The 14,512-nt window shown below is 40.8% G+C and overlaps 1 protein-coding gene and 1 long non-coding RNA gene across 11 annotated transcripts in view; one reads left to right on the top strand and one right to left on the bottom strand.

Annotated features, from left to right (window-relative positions):
• Nucleotides 1–14,512, bottom strand: part of EPHA6 (EPH receptor A6) — a 537,720-nt gene that overhangs the window by 45,289 nt on the left and 477,919 nt on the right. The gene's annotated exons all lie outside the window — the stretch shown is intronic.
• LOC143839765 (uncharacterized) overlaps nt 1–14,512 on the top strand; it is a 32,187-nt gene that overhangs the window by 2,567 nt on the left and 15,108 nt on the right. The window contains exon 2 of the long non-coding RNA XR_013231851.1: nt 3,721–3,758. This is a non-coding gene — a long non-coding RNA (uncharacterized LOC143839765). The remainder of the gene's footprint in view (nt 1–3,720; nt 3,759–14,512) is intronic.

The raw sequence follows: 14,512 nt of genomic DNA, 5'->3' as shown, positions 1-14,512 counted from the left end.
CCGCACTTCTAAAGGCCCAACCTTGTGCCTTCCTCCCCATGGATCTGAGCATAGCCTCTCTCCTCCCCATTTTAACTCTTTAAAGACACTCAGATTGACACCCATTTTCACTGTGTGTGTGTGTGTGTGGGGGGGTGGCTTGCCCTTATTTGGCTACTCCTGTCCCAATTGTACTCTGCTAGAGCCTTGCAAATCCTTAAAGCATGCCTGTCTCTGTAATTAAATAGGGTCAAACAATATATTACAGTTTTTCATAGGCTGGGTCTGAGTTCCCATCCCAACTTTCAGGCTGTTAGTGACATGTCATATTGCTATGATCTCCTTTCCAAAGTATGACGGTCCCCAATTCACACAGAGAACATGAATCTAGGGAAGAGGGGCTTTAGCCATTTACATCCCCTATACTGACAGCTGACATTTGCAGACACCCCAAAAAGATAAACAGTGAACTCTGGGGCTGTTTCAGGTCAGAAAATGGGAGAAGGCAATTTTAAAGAATTTTCTCCAAAAATTATGTTTCAAAACCATGTTGCTTTATTTGTAAAGTTTTAATTTTTAAAATTTGAATATCACATAACCTGGCAATACCGTAATGGCCATTAAGGCTGCCTACCAGTGCATTTCCCCATGTTAGGAAAGTTTAGATCACAGCCAAGTATTGTAGACACACTGAGACTAATGAAAGTTTCCAGGGAGACTAAATAAATAAACCTTGGACAAGAGAAGACAATCAGATTTTGCACATTAAAATAATGTATTATTCTATAACGTAGATGCAATTATAATCTCATCATTGGAAATATATAGGAAATTATTCCACTTATCAAAACACAAACAAAACAGCCAATTTTCCTTTTAGAGCATGAGAAATATGTTAACTTTCCCCCCTCTAATGATAGCAGAAGGTGCAATCAGCAGGAAAATAATCTGCTTTTTTTTAAAGGCAAACTCATGTATTAACTTAATGGATTCCAAATATTTATTTCAAGGAGCAAATTGCAAGCCTTTTAAATACTTTATGAGAAGGATTCTTCCTTGAGCCATTACTTTTGGTAACACCAATTTTGAAAAGGCTTTAAAAAGCAGCTTTGTATGCACAGCATCCATTACTTTTATTTAATAATTTACAGTGAACAGTAGGATAAGATTTCACTCTCTTTTTCTATTAAGTTAGCTATTCTTTTTGGTAATGGTATAACCTCTACTTTTTAGCTACTGCCATGAGCATTATTTAATTTGTGCTCTTGTCCCCATTTACTATAGGATGGCCCAATGCTCTAAATCCAGATATAAAAGACTAAGTGTGCTGTATGTAGCAGAGGACACATACATGCACACACATACACAACCAACATTCACCAATTTTCAGTTTTATTTTTTAAAATCATTTTTGTTGCCTTTTGACTCAATTTACAGTCTTCCAGGCAGAAGAAGACTGTATGAATCCCCCTGCACAGGGACCTCCATAATTCCGGTGCCACAACCACAAAACCCTTTCTCAAGTTGCTGTCCATTTCATTTCAGGCATGGGGGCACCAGAAGTAGGGCCCTTGAAAATGATTGTAGTGGTCAAGTAGGTTCACATGGGAGCAGGTGGTTCTTAAAGTATGGTGGCCTCTTTGTATGAGGCCTGACAACCAGTTGGGAGCCAGTGTAGATAAAAATATTGGAATAATATGCTCCCTCTGACCCACTCTGCTAAAGCATTCTGACTGTAGAACTGTGTACCTAATGTAGCTTCTGGACATTCTTCAAAGGCACTCCAACATAGAGTACATTGCAGTAATTTAATCTAGATTTTCCCAGAGCTTTCATCACAATGGCAAGATCTTGCCCAAGATTTGTACCAGGCTAAAGCTAAAGCTGGTGAAAGCTTCTCTTTGCCATTGCCACCATCTGCTTATCCAACAGACAGCCTCATTATGTTATTATTTTTCCATTAAGAAGAATATTTTTTGTGCATTGCATTTTGTCTGTATATGTATTTCGAGGGGACACAAATATAAGAAGAAAAAGTGAGATCCAATTAACATAACCAGAATTACACAAAAACTATATTTTTACCACAGGTTGGGAAATTAATATAGAAATTAGCTAAGTTTCTAAAAGGTATATTTTAATCTGATCATGATGAATTAATGATTTTTGCATTGTGATATCATAGCTTGATCCTTCATTTGAAATCAGTTTACTTATCTCCAATAAATTAGCAAAATAATCAGTAAAAACATGCTGTATTTAATGATACAGTCACACAACCAGTCAAGATAGATCCAGACAGCATGTAATGGCATAACTGATCTATAAAAAATATGGATCATGGCCATGGAACTCTGCTGTTACCTCTTCACATGTTTTAAAATTCAGGGGGAGAAAAAAGACAGGCATAGCACAGGTACCTGGCTTTTTCCATTACTGGATATTCACAGAATCACAGAATCATAGAGTTGGAAGGAGCCATACAAGCCATCTAGTCCAACTCCCTGCTCAACGCAGGATCAGCCCAAAGCATCCTAAAGTAATATTCAAGCAATCCAAGAAAGTTGTATCAGAAAAATGGGAACTATTATTTGGGAACTATTATTCCCAAATGGAACCTCAAGTTTGCTAACATTAAATTAGACTAGCATAAAATGTGCGGGAGGTGGGGGCTGAGAAGACATTTTCGATGGAGAAATAGCACAGGACAGTTTATTCACCATTTCCCAGCACCGCAGCTGTACTCAGGCACTTGAAAAGTATGAAAGAAGACTCTAACCTTTGTTTTGCTTTCGGACTAGATGCAACAAAATCAAGGAGCAAGACTTTAGGTAATTTGACGAGTTTTGTGTTGAGCTAACCACCTGGGCCTACTGTTCATCGCTGAAATCTATCACATACCCCATTCAATTATCACAACTAGTAGATATCATTAATCTTTTAAAACCCATTTGAACAAACAGCCATAAACATATTGCATAGTGGTAAGCTGTACAAGTCAACTATGCACTTCTGGTTGATACCAGGAGTCAGGCAGGGGAAGAGGCTACAATATCTTCAAGTGTTTCACCACATGGATTACTCAAATGTGAGAAAAATGTGTCCCTGTGTCTGGTATCTGCTGCCAGTGATGTGAGCAGATATATCTATATCTATATTTCATTTTTCGTTATGTTTCTATTTATGTAGTATTGATGTTAACATTCAATTTTACAAATTGTTATTTGGAAACCAGGTGTTGGATCCAGTGATGCATACATGGAAATTTTTTTTACTTAGAGCAGTGCTGCTTGTGGAAGAATCTCTTGCAACATTTCCCACTCCCATTCTAGTTTGCTCGTATACATAATGATGGTCACTCAGATGAGCTTGTGCTGCCACTTTCTTCCACACTGTAATTCAGGGAGCCATTTTGAGAATGAAGAAGCTATTAAGTTTACTTCCTACCCTACCTTCTCCCACACACATAGATTACACAACAAGAAGCACATACAGGGTTGAAATATTTGGAAAATATTATTTTCTTCTGGTTTTTCCCCAAGCTATTTTAAACCAAAACAAAGCTCCAGTTAACAGGAAAACTTTAGAGTTGGTTTAGAAGAAATTTTTGAAGTTCTGAAATTCATCAACTTATTTTCCTTTTCAACATATGAGAATAGAAGAGAACTGATGTAATGCAATCTGGCAAGGAAAACTATAACATTGAAGTATAACTAAAGCACCTTTTCTCTCTTATTTCAGGCGGTGTTATGGTATCCCAAAGAAAGAAAAAGGAAATGGTATGAATCAGATTATTCCCAGTACAATACCCAATCAACTAAACAAATATATGGGGATGAAATTTGTCTCTCCTCTACATACAAGAACAAAAGGAATTTTGATTTCAAAATGTGCAAGTTTGTCTTACTATTTCTGAATCCAAAATACACAATAGCACAATAATAGATAATTAATCTCATTCACTGAACTGCATTGTATTTCCTGATCACTTCTTTTATAAGAATTGTATCTGTAAACCAAATCTGCATAATTGGAGATAGGTTTTATATTCCACCCCCTTCCAAAAGACAATAGAATGGGAGAGAGAGACAGAGAGACTAGGGATGCTATTGTTTTCAACAATGTCAAAAAGAGCCAAACGTTTTAATACAAAACCCTTGTAGCCACAGTGGGGCAGTCAAAGGCCATAAATGACATCAGTTGCTTGGAACAAAGAGTTCGGTGGCAAAATATTTAGCATTCAGACAAGCAGATTTCCAGTTGGACCCAGTACAGAAGTCATATCATCATTAACAAATTTGTGAATTATGCATCAGGTATATCTGAAGATTAATCTTAAATTTAAAGACCACAAACCAATACACTGAGAGACACACTGATTCCTGTTATGTTTGTATCCTACCCTTTCTCCAAGAGGCTCAAACATCTTCCTTTTCTATGTCATACTCCTGACATACCTGTCAGATTTTTCTAGTAGTGAAATCTGCAGATATCTAAATCCATGGATTGAGTCTACACTGTCACCAAACTGACTTTTCTACAAATTTGTAGGGCCCCCCATGGATTCAGAAAAAAGGATGTTGGCAGATGCCAAGAACCTCTCTGGGCACAGCTGCAGTGGATCTTGGGAAGCTTGCTGGTCTTACCATATGCCAGGAGGTTCTCTGGACTCAGCCACAGCAGTACCAGTGTCTGGGAGCCTCTCTGAGTCTGGCTACGTGGCACCAATGTTGAGGAGGCTTTCCAGACCTGAGTACGATGTCAGGCTCCCCACATTCAGTGCCAGCAAATAGGAGGTCCAGAGCAGCTCCCGGACACTGTTGCTGCTGCAGACAAGCCTGGAACCTCTCTGGTATTGCCAGTTTTTTTTTTAAATCAACAACTGCACTAACACAGATGTGCAGTAGTGCAAAGCAAGCATCTTCAATTTAAATCCTCGTGATTCCAGTTTTGCACATGCAGAGGGGAAGATTCAGTGTTGAAACTGACCAAACCAATATTCAATGTTGAAGCTGACAAGCAGCTGCAAAGCCCTGTTTTCCATATTGTCAAGCACAAGGGGATTCTCTGCTGTTTTATCAGCCACTGTGAAAAATGGGAGTCACAAGAGCTCATAATATTGTGGAACACAGTGAGTGTACAGGAGGCCCAAAGAACCTGTTGACACTGTTATTGCAATCTGGGATAGTTTGCATTGTGTGTTTATGTGTACGCGCACATATTGTATAAAGTCAGCTGCAGCTCCACCACGCTTTGCCCAGGGATGCAGTTTGTATGGGAGAGGAATTTTCTGGCAGAAGCTCTGAAGAGCTTTTAAAGTCTTGTGTCACTAAATTAAAAAAAAAATTGTGTGGGGGTATTTTTGTCAATGCCCTAAGATCAGCTGCATCAGGAAGCTAATTTCCTGCCCTTCCTTGCAAATTTGCGTGGTTTTTTCTTTGTGAGTTTCTGATTTGCTCCTGCGCATTGGTCACACTGATCCTGCACACTGATGATCTTAGCAGTTTTTTTAGAGCCTGTCCTGTGCAGATTGCACTCTGTCCTCCAAATGCTTCAATCCCAAATAGGGTTGGGCGCTTCAGCCACCAAAGCGGCCATTTGGGCCCAAAGCAGCAAGCACCGCAGCACGGGGTGGGGGGAGGGCAGCGCCACGCGCCAATTGGTGCACGCACACAGGTGAAGAGCTCTGTGCCTGCATGCATGCGCTGACTGGTGTGCCGGCGCACGCACTGCCCCTCTCCCCATGCCGTAGAGCTGGCTGCTTCAGGTGCAAACGGCCACCCAGCCCTAATCCCAAGCGATTCTGAAGTTTGACAGTTTGCAGATGGTCCATGTGGCTCAGCTGACATTTTTTTTATTATTAAAATTTCTAAACTGCCCTCCCAAGACCAGCTCAGGGCAGTGTGTATACACAATTATCAGCAACAGTTAAAACAATAAAACATTAAAAGCAGTCAATATAAGCACCTATTAACAGTTTAGAAGCATTTAATTAACAGCATCGATTACTGCCTTCTCACCCAGAAACTAGTCACTGCCAGAAGGTCTTCCTAGGCTGGATGTCTATGTGTGGGGAGGGACATAGATGTTTTAGAGTCATTGCCCCCAATCAAAGGCTTGGTGCAATGTTAGGCTTCTGGAGACTGTCAAAATAGTTGTCCCTAAGCTTTAGTCTCCCCCCCCCCCACCAGTGTCTCTCTCTCTTTATATCTCATGTCAATTTCATTCCATGCTAATGATCCACCCTTTGTTTGTTTACATGAAGCACTGGAGTACTTTCTCTTTTTCTGCACCAGCACATTGCCACTGGCCTCCTCTCCGATCCTCCTTTCAAGTCAATAGCAGCAGGAAACTAAATTTCATACAGCTCTTTTTAAACCTCTCCTCTGCCGTTTTAATTTAAGACTTTCATATCACTAGACTCATGACACTGTTAAAAAAATTAAAATGAAGAAAAAATGGAGCATGTACATGAATGAAGGGGGAGGAAGATGGCAGAAGTTACGAAGTGGGAGAAATGACCTTGATGTGAGCAGTCAACTTTTCTCCTCAATTGCCTTTGAAGGGTAGCAGAAGGTTGGGGGGAAAAACCAAGGGAATCTGTATGCTTATTTGTAAGTAAAAGTCTGCACATATATACAAAGTATTACAGAATGGACTCATTTATCCCAGTCTTTATGATCTGTAGTATTTTTTCAATTGGTAAGGAACATGTCAGAGATTAGCTGTAGATATATAGCTTATCAGCCCTATTGTTGACTTATACAGCAATTCTAAACAGTAGAAAGTTTGGTAAGTGCACAAGCCCAGAACAGCCCCTGACTGAGGGGAAGGAGGAGTTTCCGAGAGCAACGCAGGGGAGCCTCAGGGCATAGGGGTGGGCATTCCTTTTTTGGGGGGAATTTCCCCTTCTGCTAAACGGCTGACAAGGAGGCCACAGAAAAGCCCCTTTTCATTTAAAATACTGCTCTGGCCGAGGGTTAGACACAGCCAAGCCATGTGTATTTCTTCTTTGCAACTCTCTGCAGATTTGATGCCACTGCACAGTGTTATACTGCAGATGAAACTGGATGCTGTTGTGGAGGTTCTTTTGTTTCCTGTTTCATCTAGACAACAACCCTGTGCAGTAGGCCTCAAGCCTTTCAATTCAGCAACAACCTATGTGGGAGGCCTTAAATGTTTCTTCTCTACCACAGCCCTGTCCAAAGTAGCCCTTTCTGCCTGGGGGGCTGATCTTTATACTATGAAGATGAGCTGTAATTCCAGGAGCTCTCCAGGCCCCACTTGGAGGTTGGCTACCCCTGGGTTGGAACTATTCCTGGAATTCTGGTGGTAGGAATTCAAAATCATACACTGCCTCAGATTCCAGTCTTCAAGGTGGCCGTGGGTGTGCTTCTGGGCCTGGGGGGAAGGCCACGCCGCTGCCGGGCGGGCTTCCCCCGGCCCCAAAAGCACACCTAGCACCCGTGGTATTTATAAGTACAATGGCCTTGGTCCCTAGTCATAGCATATTTTCATAAACAAATACCTTGTCCATTCCTGTTTGGCTCAAGGCAGCAAACTTAAAAACAATCAAACAAACTGATCATTAAGAACCTTTTAACTTTAAAAATCTTTCTCCTTTTAATGATTTGAACATTTTTGAGGGTTGTCCAGAACTTGGAGGGATTGTTATTAGCAGAAGGCTACTTACGCAGGGATTCATAGAATTGGAAAGTACCTCCAAGGTCATCTAGTCCAACCCTCTGCACAATGCAGGCACTCACAACTACCTTCCCATCCACAGTACCCCCTGTTTCATGCTCCAGTGATCTCTCCACAAAAAAGCTCCATAATCTAGCGTGGCCTGGATGAAATTCTCTTACCATCCCACAGTGGCAATCAGCCTGGGTATGCAGGGAAGAGCCACAAGAGACAAACATTGGCAAATCCCTTCCTGCCCACCCATTCACAATCTGTCTAAGTTCACAAAATCAGCATTTCTGTCAGATGGCTATCTAGCCTCTGTTTAAAAACTTCCAAAGAGGGAGAACCCACCACCTCCTGAGGAAGCCTGTTCCACTGAGGAACCACTCTAACTATCAGGAACATCTTCTGATCTACTAAGACCCCCAGATCCTTTCCACATGTACTACTGCCAAGCCAGAATATTTATTTATATATATTTGGATTTATTCACTGCTACTGTTCTTTCCTCACTTCAGCCTATTTTTATAGCTTTCCAAAAGAATGCATACACTGAAGATGCAAATTTCAAACCATGCACATATAAAAATATGAATAAAAATTTACATATAAACATATTAGAACCCAATCTATGCAGAGTAAATCTAGCCTAAGCCTATGGATTTCAACAGGCCTAGATTTTAATATCTCTGCATAAGATGCCTGTCAATTGTTTTACTTCATAACTTTAATTGTTTAGTAAATGAAATAAGAGATTTTTTTCTTTGTTCTTTATGCAATGGGGCCTATTTATTTATTTAAAACATTTGCTAGTCACCTTTCTCATTTGTGGAATTCAATGTGGGGCAAGTGATCGCATACCAGCCACCCACCAAAATAGACATTTCTCCATGGACTTGAGCTCCATCTTCTGAAGATGTGATAATTCAAAGTGATTTCTGAAACCTAAATGGAAGCTGACAACCCTAGTTCCCATGGAGGAAATGGCTGCTTCGGAGGGTGGTGACTATGGCATTATACTCTTCTGAGGTCCCTTTATCTACCTCATACCTTCGTCTAGATTATTTATCTCTACCTTTCTCCACAGCAGGAAGCTTACATTAGTCTCATCTCTTCCTTTTTATTCACACATTAACTCTGTGGTTAGCCTGAAAGTATGTGATCGGTCCAAAATCACCCAGTGAGCTTACACAGCAATATGGAGATTCAGACCTGGGTGTCCCAGACCCTGCCCTAGTTCTAACTGCTGCAGTACAAAAGGTGGCTGCTGTTGAACAGTAACAAGTAGCCAAGCCTAGTTGCTCACTCCCCAAACCATGTCCTCCTCCCCAAACCATGTCCACCATAAAATTTCCAGGAATTTTTCCAGCCTTAAAGCTGACAACCCTGGTCTGGCCTGGCTTTGATGACTCCTGCCTCAAATGCCAAAATAGCCCTGGAAAGGACCCTTCCCTTTTCCCCTGCCTTTTAAATCACAGAATATTGTGGTTGCCTAGGCAACTGAAGGTTGCCTACGCAACCACTGAAGGAATCCCTTGCTTAAAGCTACAGGTGCTCCTTTTCATTTTTTGTGTTTTTAACCCCCCCCTTCAATATAGTTTTGCATTTTTCTGTAAACCTGAGGCCCTTTTCAGGTTTGTAAAGAGATCTGTCTTGGCTGTTCACAGCTCTAGTCATGGGATTTAAGTATTCAAAAATTTGGCTGACTATATAATTTATTTATGTGAACAAACTGTATTTGTTATTATTTTGCAATTTTAATATCCTGCCTTTTAGCATAAAGCACTGAAGGCAATTTTTAAAGAATTCCATAGGGGCAGCAGTCTGTTGAAGCAGACTGAGTCTTGTGTCACCTCCAAGATGAACACAATTTCATTTCAGCAAAATGAGAAAGTGTCTACATCCTGCTGAATATATCCATTGACTGGCCTTTTCCATCATTGTGCGGTAAGGTTCCAATCTTCCCTCTTTCATGGAAGCTCCAAATGCTGCCCTTGGATGTCAGGTGACCCTCCTCAAAAACAGCTTGAAGGGAAAATGATAAATCTATCAAGTGAGGAGGGAATGAGTTCTTCCTGCTCCACAGGATCTAACTTATAAAATCAAGTCAAAGAAAATACAATGGTAGTTTTTATGCTTATTAACACTTGTAAAGTGTAAGGAGACTCAGATTTTGCTACGAACATTAATGCTTTCAGTGAAATAAAACCACACATCCTGACTGGGGTAGACTAGATGACCCTGGAGGTCACATCCAACTCCATGATTCTAAATCCTGTTGGAGAGTGGTTATAATTTATAGGTAGAGAATCTGCTTGGCAAGCAGAACATCCCAGGTTCAATCATAGCATCTCCCATTTAAAGATTCAGGTGGTAGGAGATGTGAAGAACTACCTGAAACCCTGGAGAATTGCAATATTGACTATGATGGACCAAGTCTGATCTGATTCAGTATAAGGCAGTTTCATGTGTTCAAAGTGGCTAAAAGGAATTCAAACAATAATTTGACAAAATTATGAATGGTATTCTTGCAGTTAGAATAGAGTCTGGGAGATTCATGTTCAAATCCCAGTTCTTCCTTGAGGATTTTTGAGTGGACCTGGATCAGTTACTTAGTATCAGTCTAGCCTCATCAAAGTGCTGTTTTCAGGATATAATGGAAGGCTGGAAAACCGCATATACTAATTGGGTTCCTTGGAGGAACAACAGTATAAAAATGTATTTGTGTTCTCCAACACCTGTACGCATTAACTGAAATGGTAATAATATATTAGGCAAATAGCTTCAAAAGAGATGGAGGTTGTAATGGAATACTCCTAAATCCTTCCCTATTTCTTAAATCATGTAGTTGAATGTACCACAACATCACATGTTAAGTCATGCGTTCAGCTGAAAGCATGCTCGGATGCTCTGGCCAAGAACAAGTATACCAATTAAACAAACAAAAGGAAATAAATAAATTCTAGCTGGACTTAGAACATTCCCAGAACATTCCCCTTAGAACATGTGGTTAGAATTTATCTTGTCCAGTATGAATAGATTAAACAGGGTGGCAGGAAATGATAATCTAATTCCTAGAATGATGAATTTTGATAAATCAAGAAGGGTTCAAGAGCTTATATTCTGATAAGAGTTTTTTTCCCCAGCTCATAATATAGGCCTATTATGCACGGCTGCTGAAATGGTGGCATGGAGAACGAGGAGGAGGAAGAAGTGAAGGAAACCGATTATGCACAGGACGGAACACAACGGCGGCAAAACCCAGAGTATCTGATTATGCATGCAGATACTCCGGAGCTGCTTCTGGTTGCGCCCTGGTCCCGGGAAGCTCCACTTTCTTCCGCATCTCGCTAACGTGGCTTTTTCGGCGGCATATGTTGACTCTGTACCCGGTTGCCGCCTGTAGCGTGCATAATTGGTGATTTTAGCCACCGCCATTCCACCCCAAATGCAGACTTTCCACTCAGTGCATAATGGGCCATAGACATGTCATTGTGTGTGCACCTAATGTCCTGGCAACATTCAGTATATACTAAAACAGTATTTTCTGTTATCTTGAATGCTTACTTTATCCTTTCCTGACAAACAAATGCCACAGGTAAAATGTTACTAGCTTTTAATTCTTTCTCATCCCCCCCAAATGGATGGCTATAAGCCTTGCCTTCAGCAACATCAGGTACAGAAGTATCTCTTAGTGCCACAACACTTAGTATCAGCTAAATAACTACTTTCTGGTTTTTTAAGAAGCAAGAGAAATGGACAGAAGTACAAAGTTCTTATTATAAGCAACTAGTGGAAGTGAAACCTTTACAGTGGTCTAGTGGTCTTTCACAAATAACAGTCACTCTGCCTGGTTAAAAAACCCAAACTCTCTGAATACACTTAAGAACCAGTATATAGTGTTGTATAAATAGCTTTATGAAGGCTGAAAGATGCAATAGTCCTGTGGTGTCTAAGGTTGGCCCAAGGACTTTGGGTGCCCAAACTGCTCCCCCCCACAGGGAGTCTGAAAGACAGCACCCACCCACTTTGCCTTCCCCTGCACCACAGGGAGATGGGGGGAAATAGGGAAATGTCACCCATCATCCTTTTTTATGCCTGCACCATAGGGAGGTAAGACACCTTTTAAAAGATTCAACAGTCAGTATCACACAAGAACACATGAAGGTGCCTTATACTGAATCAGCCCCTTGGTCCATCAAAGTCAGTATTATCTACTCAAACTGGCAGCAGTTTTCCAGGCTTTCAGGGCAGAGGTCTTTCTCATCACCTACTGCCTGTTCCTTTTTTATCTGGAGATGCTGGGGACTAAATATGGGGCCTAAGGTATGCAAAGCAGATGCTCTTCCACGGAGCCACAGCCCCTATCATATGTTGACATAACTTTGGGATAGCTTGTTGATTAGTGGGGACCATCAGAGTTAAATAGTTTAACTGGACAATGATAAGACCTGTATCACAGGTTGAAAGACTTTTGGAGTTAACATGTTTTTTTAGAATCCCTCTTGGCCTTGAAGAAGACTGCAGATTAGTAGCAGAAGAATGATGTGGTCTTCAGACAGGGAAGTGATGTATATGTTCACCCATGAACTTTGGTTATTTATATTTAATACCAGCTACCATAATATTTCTATAGTATTATGGTACCATGCTATTTTTTGCTTGCAAGAATGAATTAACTTCCACTTGCTGTTTGTAACTGTGTTTGCAACTGTGATAGGTCTTTGTAGAAAACATTGAGCATTTCTTTTTGTTCCATACAATTTACTTGGATCTTGGAAGAAAATATCTGGATCCTCATCCGAATATGAATCCAGCACACTCTTCTAATTATCATTTAATGACCCTGTTAGTGGACTTGGATTTTAACATACCATTAGATTTGTACAAATACATAGCAACTGCAATTAAATGGTGTTTGTATTGAACAGCAATCACTTTCTGTTATATTGCTATCTTTTTCTGGTCAAATAGCCTTTGACTTTAAGGCTTTAAGACCTAGATGGGTTTGGGTTTAGACTTCTATGGAAAGCAATGCTTTTGAAAATGGATCCCATTTATATAACAGAGGAGTGTTGTAAAGATAACACTTGGCCATAAAATTAATTCTATACTGCAACCATATGCATTTCCTGCCATACGTATAACTTGCCTTTCTTGCTGTGACTCAGAGCAGATTACAGGATAAAAAGTGTGCAAACAGACAGTGTAAGAAAATCAGTGAACAATGCAATAAGATGAGGAATACAGAATTAGGGAACAAAACAGACACAAATTAAGAGAAGTATACTATGAATAACAGAAAAAGTAGATTACAAAATTAATGCAATGAAAAAAAAAGCAGTTGATAACATCCAATAACCATTGTAGTTGAGTATTCCATTCTAAAGATGATCTCCTGGTCTGTTCATTGCAGAATAGGTCTAATCTCCTTTTAAAAATGCCCTCTTGAACATGAAGTATCTGTACATTGTATGACATGAAAGAAGTGTGGAAGCCTTCCAGACCTCCTTAGGCAGGCAGTTCCACATGGTAGGAGACATCACTGATACTATATGTAAATGAGCAACTGCTGACCTTTAGAAGCTTTGCTTGGATGAGTGAAGCTGTCATAGTAGATTATAGAGGGAGATATGGTCCTCTATGGCTTGTTGGTCCAAGGCCACGCAGTTCTTTGTGGGTGATCACCAGAACTCTGAACAGAACTTTGAATTTAACTTGATTACTGAACAGACACCAAAATGTCTCTCCAGTTCATGGATCAGATTAGAAGCTGTTTGATGAAGGTAGAGGCTAGAGTTGCCCTTGCATCAATCTACCTTTGGCTAAAAGTGCATTGGGTTGTTGATGGGTTATTCTCCTAGTCCTCTGTGACAATTTTAAATCAAAATGGTTACTTGCCATGGAGCATAGTATGGATTCCAAAGCATGGATCCTCAGGGGTTTTGTATCCTGTCACCCCAAAGTCACCAGAAGACGATTTCTTCTATCAATAGCTACAGCATATACCACAAAAAACACATATTCGTGTCATCATGGCAATGCCACGGGACAAAAGCATGGTTCCAAAGCATGGATCCAGTAGCATCTTTAAGATGAACAAAATTTCATTCAAGGTAGAAGCTTTTATGTTAGATACAGAAAAAAGGTATTCATTTTGAAATGTGCTATCAATTTTGCCATGAATGAAGCTAAACTCTTCTCTTCTCTTGCTGTTTCAACACAAATAGTGGTCCTGCAAACAAATGCCTGGGGGGCATTTGTCCTGCCTCCCCCAGCACTTGAGCATACTGCTTGTGTTCAATCCCTACTCCTTAGATGCAATGTAGCTATTACTGCTGGCACAGAGAACAGAAGAAGCAAGATAAGACAGCAGCACCTGAAGTGAGAAATTTGCTCATGAGGAAACCTCCAGAATACTTGCATTCCAAGGCAGAATGGAGGTTTCTAGCAGCAAGGAAGGCATCTGACATGCAGGTGGCCAACTTGGGGCCCTTCCCCAGGGCCACACAAATCATAAATATGTATGGGTGTGTGCTACTCTGTCTCCAAGCAGACACGAGCTGGGGAGGCAAAGGATGTGCATTGAAGGAAGTGAAATCTCCTGAGCGCACAGCAACAAGGAGGCCAAGAATTCCCCCCCCCCAGCTACTACATCCAATCAGAAGCTGAAGGTCATAAAACATGGCAGGCTGTTTTGTCCTGTATCAGCCACAATATAAATTAGTTTGGAGAGGGCTGCAGTCCCATGGCTTCTTTTATCTTCCTCCTCTCAGCACTGGGAAATAAACGGTGAGGGTGGGGAGGCAATGTGTAGGGCCCCTGAAAGTGCGGGGCCCATAGCATG

Source organism: Paroedura picta, chromosome 6 (genome assembly GCF_049243985.1).
Source record: "Paroedura picta isolate Pp20150507F chromosome 6, Ppicta_v3.0, whole genome shotgun sequence".
Taxonomy (NCBI): domain Eukaryota; kingdom Metazoa; phylum Chordata; class Lepidosauria; order Squamata; family Gekkonidae; genus Paroedura; species Paroedura picta.
The sequence above is the reverse complement of the archived record's forward strand: the minus strand, read 5'-3'. Positions and strand labels throughout refer to the sequence as shown.